Here is a 9,188-nt window from a genome sequence, read left to right as displayed (position 1 = left end):
CCAAATCTCATGCTGCTACTTGGCCAATAGGCATGGACAGTGAATCTTCATGGATCAGTTCCTATGGAGTGGAGGGTAGCCAATGTAACCCCACTTTTTAAAAAAGGAGGGAGAGAGAAAACAGGGAATTATAGACCGGTCAGCCTGACCTCAGTAGTGGGTAAAATGATGGAATCAATTATTAAGGATGTCATAGCAGTGCATCTGGAAAATGGTGACATGATAGGTCGAAGTCAGCATGGATTTGTGAAAGGGAAATCATGCTTGACAAATCTTCTGGAATTTTTTGAGGATGTTTCCAGTAAAGTGGACAAAGGAGAACCAGTTGATGTGGTATATTTGGACTTTCAGAAGGCTTTCGACAAGGTCCCACACAAGAGATTAATGTGCAAAGTTAAAGCACATGGGATTGGGGGTAGTGTGCTGACGTGGATTGAGAACTGGTTGTCAGACAGGAAGCAAAGAGTAGGAGTAAACGGGTACTTTTCAGAATGGCAGGCAGTGACTAGTGGAGTGCCGCAAGGTTCTGTGCTGGGGCCCCAGCTGTTTACATTGTACATTAATGATTTAGACGAGGGGATTAAATGCAGTATCTCCAAATTTGCGGATGATACTAAGTTGGGTGGCAGTGTGAGCTGCGAGGAGGATGCTATTAGGCTGCAGAGTGACTTGGATAGGTTAGGTGAGTGGGCAAATGCATGGCAGATGAAGTATAATGTGGATAAATGTGAGGTTATCCACTTTGGTGGTAAAAACAGAGAGACAGACTATTATCTGAATGGTGACAGATTAGGAAAAGGGAAGGTGCAACGAGACCTGGGTGTCATGGTACATCAGTCATTGAAGGTTGGCATGCAGGTACAGCAGGCGGTTAAGAAAGCAAATGGCATGTTGGCCTTCATAGCGAGGGGATTTGAATACAGGGGCAGGGAGGTGCTGCTACAGTTGTACAGGGCCTTGGTGAGGCCACACCTGGAGTATTGTGTACAGTTTTGGTCTCCTAACTTGAGGAAGGACATTCTTGCTATTGAGGGAGTGCAGCGAAGGTTCACCAGACTGATTCCCGGGATGGCGGGACTGACCTATCAAGAAAGATTGGATCAATTGGGCTTGTATTCACTGGAGTTCAGAAGAATGAGAGGGGACCTCATAGAAACGTTTAAAATTCTGACGGGTTTAGACAGGTTAGATGCAGAAAGAATGTTCCCAATGTTGGGGAGGTCCAGAACCAGGGGTCACAGTCTGAGGATAAGGGGTAAGCCATTTAGGACCGAGATGAGGAGAAACTTCTTCACCCAGAGAGTGGTGAACCTGTGGAATTCTCTACCACAGAAAGTAGTTGAGGCCAATTCACTAAATATATTCAAAAGGGAGTTAGATGAAGTCCTTACTACTCGGGGGATCAAGGGTTATGGCGAGAAAGCAGGAAGGGGGTACTGAAGTTTCATGTTCAGCCATGAACTCATTGAATGGCGGTGCAGGCTAGAAGGGCTGAATGGCCTGCTCCTGCACCTATTTTCTATGTTTCTATGTTTCTATCACCAGACACGACACGAGACTCCCAAAGCAAGCGCTCTACTTAGAATTTCTACACGGCAAGCGATCCCCAGGTGGGCAGAGGAAACGTTTCAAGGACACCCTCAAAGCCTCCTTGATAAAGTGCAACATCCTCACCGACACCTGGGAGTCCCTGGCCAAAGACCGCCCTAAGTGGAGGAAGAGCATCCGGGAGGGCGCTGAGCACCTCGAGTCTCGTCGCCGAGAGCATGCAGAAAACAAGCGCAGGCAGCGGAAGGAGCATACGGCAAACCAGACTCCCCACCCACCTTTTCCTTCAACCACTGTTTGTCCCACCTGTAACAGAGACTGTAATTCCCATTTTGGACTGTACAGTCACCTGAGAACTCACTTTTAGAGTGGAAGCAAGTCTTCCACAATTTTGAGGGATTGCCTATGATGATGATGATCACCACGAGGCCTGGTGGCATCACCACCATAGATATTTGTTCTGAATCCACAGAAATGTGGCAACATTTGGTGGAAATCGTAAAGCTATGTTGCCAAAATGCAGCCGTGACTTGCTGGCGCCCCTCTTTTGACTGACAGCTCTGCGAGAGCTGGGGAGACACTTGGTCCTCATCCTGTCCGCCTCAGATCACTGGAACTTGGTTCAGGTAAGACTGCTGGAAATGATATGCAAATTATATGTCATTTGAATTGTTGTAAGCATTGGTAACTGCTTCATCCCACATATGTCAAGCTTCCTTGAGTTTAAGCCCAGGAAGCAATTCTTTACCCTATAGGATTGGCTTCTGTCTGTTTTACAAGGTAAAGTACAAAAACAATGACTGAAGTTTGAAAGTGGAACTTGTCTTTTCTTCAACATAATTTTCCACGGGTGTACTATGGGTGCAAGAAGTCTTCCAAAATCACTTTTACAGGGCCATTGTTAATCAACAATTGCTGGCTTGCAAGCTTTATATTTCTACTTGTAAAGGAATGGGCAAATCAACTTCTTCCAAATTATCCAGATCACAGAGGACTTGCATTTCATTGTCACCTTGAAACCATAAGGTGACACCATCACCATATCATATAATAGAATCATAGAATGGTTACAGCACAGATGGAGGCCATTTGGCCCGTCGAGCCCGTGCCGGCTCTCTGCAGGAACACTTCAGCTAGTCCCACTCCTCCGGCCTTTCCCCGGAGCCCTGCAAATCATTCTCCTTCAGGTACTTATCCAATTCCCTTTTGAAAGCCACAATTGAATCTGCCTCCACCATCCCTTTCAGGCAGTGAATTCCAGATCCTAACCACTCGCTGCGTAAAAAAGTGTTTCCTCATGTTGCCTTTGGTTCTTTTGCCAATCACCTTAAATCTGCGACCTCTGATTCTCGACCCTTCCACCAACGGGACCAGTTTCTCTCTATCTACTCTGTCCAGATCCATCATGATTTTGAACACCTCAATCAAATCTCCTCTCAAACTTCTCTGCTCAAAGGAGAACAACCCCAGCTTCTCCAGTCTATCCATGTAACTGAAGTCCCTCATCCATGGAACCATTCTTGTCAATCTTTTCTGCACCCTCTCTAAGACCTTCACATCCTTCCTAAAGTGCGGTGCCCAGACTTGGACACAATACTCCAGTTGAGGACGAACCAGTGTTTTATAAAGGTTCATCATAACTTCCTTGCTTTTGTCCTCTATATTAACAGTTACCAAAGCCTCACTCACTAGCAGGATCAGTATCATGGGCACCATCTCTGTGATGTTCTGATACGTGCTGCAGCAGAACAGCCACCTTATCATTGCTGGGGGGACTCAGAAAATCTACTCTTTGCTGCTGATGATGAATGACCAGCTCAGCGAGGAACTCGAGGGGAGCTGGCAGCAGCGGAGCTGCCTTTGAGGAGGAAGAGGCGAGAAAGGGAGTTGATGAAAGAAAAGAAATGAAGACTTATTCTGCACAGCTTAAACATCATTATGTTTGAGCATTTAAAAAAAAATCATTTTAGGAACACAATGTCAGTGGGTAGCACTCTCTTGGGAGGGGCTAGGAGTGAGCAGGTGCTGCTGATTACTGCAGGAGTTGGAGTGAGTTTGTACAAAGTTGGTGGTGGGTTTTTGGGTTGGGTTTTTTTTCTTCAAATTTGAGGGCCTTTTTGGCCCATAAACATCAGCCAGATGGCTGCTGAGGGGCCTGGAGTGTCGGGCCTCTCAGAGGACAATGCTCCCAGTGTGAATTTAATCAAGGAAGAGAATGTCTTGAGGAGGGAGAATAAAAGGCCCAAAGATTTGGACCGGGACCTCAGGAGGTTTGTAAAAGAAAACACAGTGTTGGTTCACTGCATGGATAAGGAGATGCGAGCTTGGGATATCATCCAGGCAGTACATGAGGACTGCGGTGAGAGAAGTTTCTTTGCTTGCCGACCAAAGCCGAATGTTGGATTTGAAGTGGCGGTCAGTGGTCGAGACGAGGTGGAAACACTTTTACTGAGCCTGAAGGTTGGCGAGAAGTACTTGGATGTATCTTTGCTGTATTCCGAAGAGGTGGGAGTTTCATTCTTAAACCTACCGGTTTATGTTGAGGACGATGTGCTGATAAAAAAGTTGGAGTCGTGGGATATTAAACTTTGCTCACTAATAAAGAAGAGATACTATCCTGGCACACGGATAGCCGATGGAACCCATTATGTAAAAATGAAGTTCCCAGAGGGAGTGAAGTCATTACCCTACAGCATGAAATTTGAGACAATGGAAGGAGTTCAGTACTTCTGGGTTCTGGATGGAGTACAAAAGCAGGGAGGTCCTGCTGCAACTGTACAGGGTATTGGTAAGGCCGCACCTGGAGTACTGCGTGCAGTTTTGGTCACCTTACTTAAGGAAGGATATACTGGCTTTGGAGGGGGTACAGAGACGATTCACTAGGCTGATTCCGGAGATGAGGGGGTTACCTTATGATGATCGATTGAGTAGACTGGGTCTTTACTCGTTGGAGTTCAGACGGATGAGGGGTGATCTTATAGAAACATTTAAAATCATGAAAGGGATAGACAGGATAGAGGCAGAGAGGTTGTTTCCACTGGTAGGGGAGACTAGAACTAGGGGGCACAGCCTCAAAATACAGGGGAGACAATTTAAAACCGAGTTGAGAAGGAATTTCTTCTCCCAGAGGGTTGTGAATATGTGGAATTCTCTGCCCAAGGAAGCAGTTGAGGCGAGCTCATTGAACGTATTCAAGTCACAGATAGATAGATTTTTAACCAATAAGGGAATTAAGGGTTACGGGGAGAGGGCGGGTAAGTGGAGCTGAGTCCACGGCCAGATCAGCCATGATCTTATTGAATGGCGGAGCAGGCTCGAGGGGCTAGATGGCCTACTCCTGTTCCTAATTCTTATGTTCTTATGTTCTTATGCTAACCAGGTGAAGGTTTGCTATTACTGTCTTGGACACGACCATTTAGTAAGAAGCTGTCCAGACCTGTAATATTATAACTGTGGCAAGTCTGGATACATCGCTCAGAACTGCAAGGCAGAGAGCTGTGCGGTTTGTCGCGAAGGCCCCACCCACTGTGAGTGTGAGGTAGAAGGAAGATCCTTGAGCGATGAGGAGATGGGAGAAGGAGCAGGAGGTGTGAGTGGAGTGACCAGAAGAGCGGAGCAGGCCGAGGACACAGCCAACGAACGGAATGAGGAAAGAGCGTAAGAAGAGGCCAAAAATTGTGGAGCAGAAAACAGGATGGGGATGGTGGAAAACACACCAAGTATGGTGGAAAAGGACAGAGTCAGCGGAGGATATCACTGGTCAGGGAGAGTCGAACCATAATATGGCTCACGTTCAGGTGTCCGTGGGGGGAGCAGAGGCGCGTGCGTAGTGCGGGGTAAGTGTAAGTACTCGAAAGAGAGTCGGGGAGTTGTACATCTTGGGGGGCATGAGGGGCAAGAGCAGGAGAGGGTGCAAGAGGCAGAAGCCTTAAAGAGGCAGCAGGACTTGAGCAGGGAGACAAAGATGCCAAAAGGGAGCAAGATAGGTGGAGATGTGCCATTGTCCCAGAGAGAGAAGAAACGGGGAGCAAGGGTCAGCGGTGGAGATGAGGCCGAAGGAGAAACCATGTTAGCAGGAAGACTGTCTAAGGGAGATTCTGTATCTGATGGGGAACAGGGACAGAAGAGCTCGAGAGTGAGGAGTCAGAGGGGGATGGAGACATGGAGTTGGGGGGTGGGGGGGCATCATGTGGAAAGGGAAAGGTTAGTGAGGGGCAGAAGGAGGGAGAAGGGGCAGTTCCGTGGTCTAAATTTAATGTAAGGAAGAGGCTGAAACTACAGGGAGAGTTGAAACAGGAGGTGACAAAGAGCCGGAGACTGCAGGAGAAAGCAACAGCTGCCCAAAAGGTTAGGAAGGAGCATGAGAGGAGGGAAGGGCCAGAGATTAAAGGATGATGGGGGGATTATAGGCACACTTCTTTTATTAGGAGCAATGATTACATTGGTCTCGATTTAATGTGAACGGATTGAGGGGGGAGAAGAAATTGCAGCAGTTGTTGCAGTGTTTTAAAGGCACTGACCTGTTGTGTCTGCAAGAAACCTTTTGGGATGAGGATATCCTACAAAGAGTTCGGAAGGTTTGGAAGGGAGAAGTGTTTGCAAGTTACGCAAATAATAACCGTAGAGGGGTGGCTGTTTTAGTGAGTTCATCCATAAAAGAGAACGTTGCATTGGTGGACAAGGACACTGAGGGGAGATTTTTACAGCTAAAGGTACAAATGGACGAATTGAATTGTGATCTCTTTAACATCAATGCGCCAAATGACCATTGCAAGCATCATGAGGTGGTTATTCACAGAAGTGGCAGAGGCGGAAAACCCTTGTATAGTGGGGGATTTTAATGTATTTTTTTTATCTCGGATGGACATTTCAGCCTAGATGACTTTTAAGGATGATAACTCCCGAAAGATGATGTTGTGTAAGTTTTAAAACAGAGCCTAATAGATTTTGTGTCAATGCGGGAAGGGTTAAGTTCTGAGGTGATGGAGATTTATTATAAAAAAGTATTTTTTAGTGACACTCGGCTTTGGTTCTTAAAATTAGGAACAACAGAGTTAAGATCGGTCCAGATTTTAAACAATCAGTACCTGAAAGAAATTGCTTATACAGAAGGGATTTTGAATATAATAAAGAATGTTCGGAAGGAACCTTTATTTTTGAAAGAAAAAAGAGTTTGGTGGGACAATTTCAAATATGAGGTAAAAGTTTTTTCGGTACATTATGGGAAAGAAAGAGCTTCAGCTAACTGGCATCAAGAAGAGAATTTAAACAGAAGGTTTACAGATATCTGTAAAGCAGTTGACGGAGGGGATAAGGGAGCAGAGACTAAGTGGAAGGTTTTAAAGGAAGAGTGAGAATTATTGCAAGCTGAAAAATGCAAGGGGGCCATTCTCTGTGCAAAGGCTAAAGATGTATTGGAGGGAGAAAGATGCACGAGATATTTTCTAGAGCAAAAGAAGTTGCAACAAAGGTTTTCATTAATTGGAGAGTTGAAGGTTGGGGAAAAGATCATTAATGAAAGTGGGGAGATTATGGAGGTGGCTAGTAGCTTTTATCGAGAGTTATATACAAAAGAAGACATTTCCAAATTGGCGATGGAGAAGGTTAGTGCTTATATTGAAGAGGGTTTAAAGGAGGATGAGAGAAGCATATGTGACAAAGAAGTAGGATTAGCGAAAATAAAAGTAGCAATAAGTGGAATGAAGGGGGGAAAAGCCCCGGGTCCAATGGACTAAGTGCAGAATTTTATAAAGAATTTTTAGAGATTTTAAATCCATTGGTCTTAGAGGTTTTTAAGGAGATTAAAGCTGAGGGAAGCCTGGCCCTATCTATGAGGAGAGGTATCATAAGCTTAGCTTATAAAAATAAAGGGGATAGTAGGGATCAGAATAATTGGAGGCCCATCACATTATTAAATGTGGATTATAAGATCTTGGCGAGGGTTATGGCAAATCGTATGAACGAGGTGATGCCGCAGATAGTTTTGCCCTCTCAGTCCTATGGAATCATAGGCCAGAACATCACTGACTCTGTAGTCCCAATCTGAGATGCGATAGAAGTCATGCCAGAGAGTGGGAGGAAAGCTTATGTGCTAAAGATGGATCAAGCGAAAGCCTTTGATAGAGTCTCTCATGAGTTTTTTTGGAAACATTTGGTATTGGAAAACATTTAATCGAGTGGATAAGGATTTTTTATTCAAACACATTTAGCTGTGTTAAATGTAATGGATTTTTATCCAAGTATTTTCCAATACAGAGATCAAGGTGTAGTCGGGATTGCGGTTCCCAGTTCCGGGCAGGTGTCGGTGATACATCAATATGCAGATGACACGACCTTAACATTGAGAGATGGGGAGTCAGTGAGGAAAGCTATGGGAGTAGTGGAGGGGTATTGTAGAGCTTCAGGAGCCAGAGTAAATTATAGCAAGTCCCAATGCCTGGTTGTGGGAAGGAGTTGGGGGAATGGTTGGAGGAAAGCCCTTTTAAGGTGGTGGAGGTTTTAGAAGTACTGGGGGGGGGGGCATATGGGGTGCAAAAAGGATAGGGATGAAGTGGATCGACTAAATTGGGAATCGAAGGTTATGAACATTAAAAAGATTTTGGGAAGATGGGGAAGAAGGTGGTTGAAAGTGCAAGGAAGAACGACAGTGTTGTCAGCTCTCCTGCTATCTAAACTATGGTACTTATTGACGGTGGAGGATATTCCTGAGTGGGCGGAAAAGTCTATTTGAGAGGCTTGTGTAAAGTTTTTATGGGAAGGGAAACCAGCCTTGGTTTCTTATAATACCATCATCGGACAGCGAAATCAGGGAGGACTCAATTTCCCAGATATTGATTTGAAGAAAAAATCTCAGAATTAAATGGGTGAAGAGATTTCTTCAGAAGTCAATTACAAGTTTATGGAAGCGTTGTTTCCAGCATTTTTAAAAATTAAGTGGAATAGGAGGACAGGGAATATTTTATGTGGAATACAACAATAGGTTTTTGAAATCGATTAAACCTCTCCCTTGGTTTTATCATCATCATCATCATCATCACCATCATCATAGGCAGTCCCTCGGTTTATAAGGTAGTGGTAGACACTTGGGCCCAATTTTTTAAAAGTGTGTAGTTTATGTCCAAAGGTGCTGAGGAATTTTTAGAACAGCCCTTATTTTTGAACAGGTGGATCAACATTGAAGGAGAGGTATTATTGAATCAAGCTTTTATAAAAGCTGGTATTATATATGTGAAAGATATATTATATGAGGCAATTCCAGGTTGGTTGCCAGAAGCGGTAGTGAGGGATATGGTTTGGAAGGAGGATCAGGAGGTAGAAGAAAAAGCAATTAAGATCATGTATGAGGATTGTGAGGGCAATGCCACAGGATTGGATGGAAGAAATAAATACGCAAATCTCCAAAGGAGGTATAATGCGTCCTGCTTTTCCAAGCTTTCTGCTGGAGAAAGGGGAGGAAGGAGTTGGTCCAAGTTGACAACTGCAATACTCCAGATTTCTATGGGGTATTTAGAGAATGGAGATTTAAGCTACCTGCTGGTATGGAGTTTTGGCAGAATATCTATCCACAGCTGGACTTCCATAGGATTTGGAAGGGAATGTGGGTGAATTTTAAATGTCCAGAGTGGATTGAACTGGATTTC

The sequence above is a fragment of the Pristiophorus japonicus genome, chromosome 4, assembly GCF_044704955.1.
Source record: "Pristiophorus japonicus isolate sPriJap1 chromosome 4, sPriJap1.hap1, whole genome shotgun sequence".
NCBI classification, from domain to species: domain Eukaryota; kingdom Metazoa; phylum Chordata; class Chondrichthyes; family Pristiophoridae; genus Pristiophorus; species Pristiophorus japonicus.
This window is presented reverse-complemented; position numbering follows the sequence as displayed.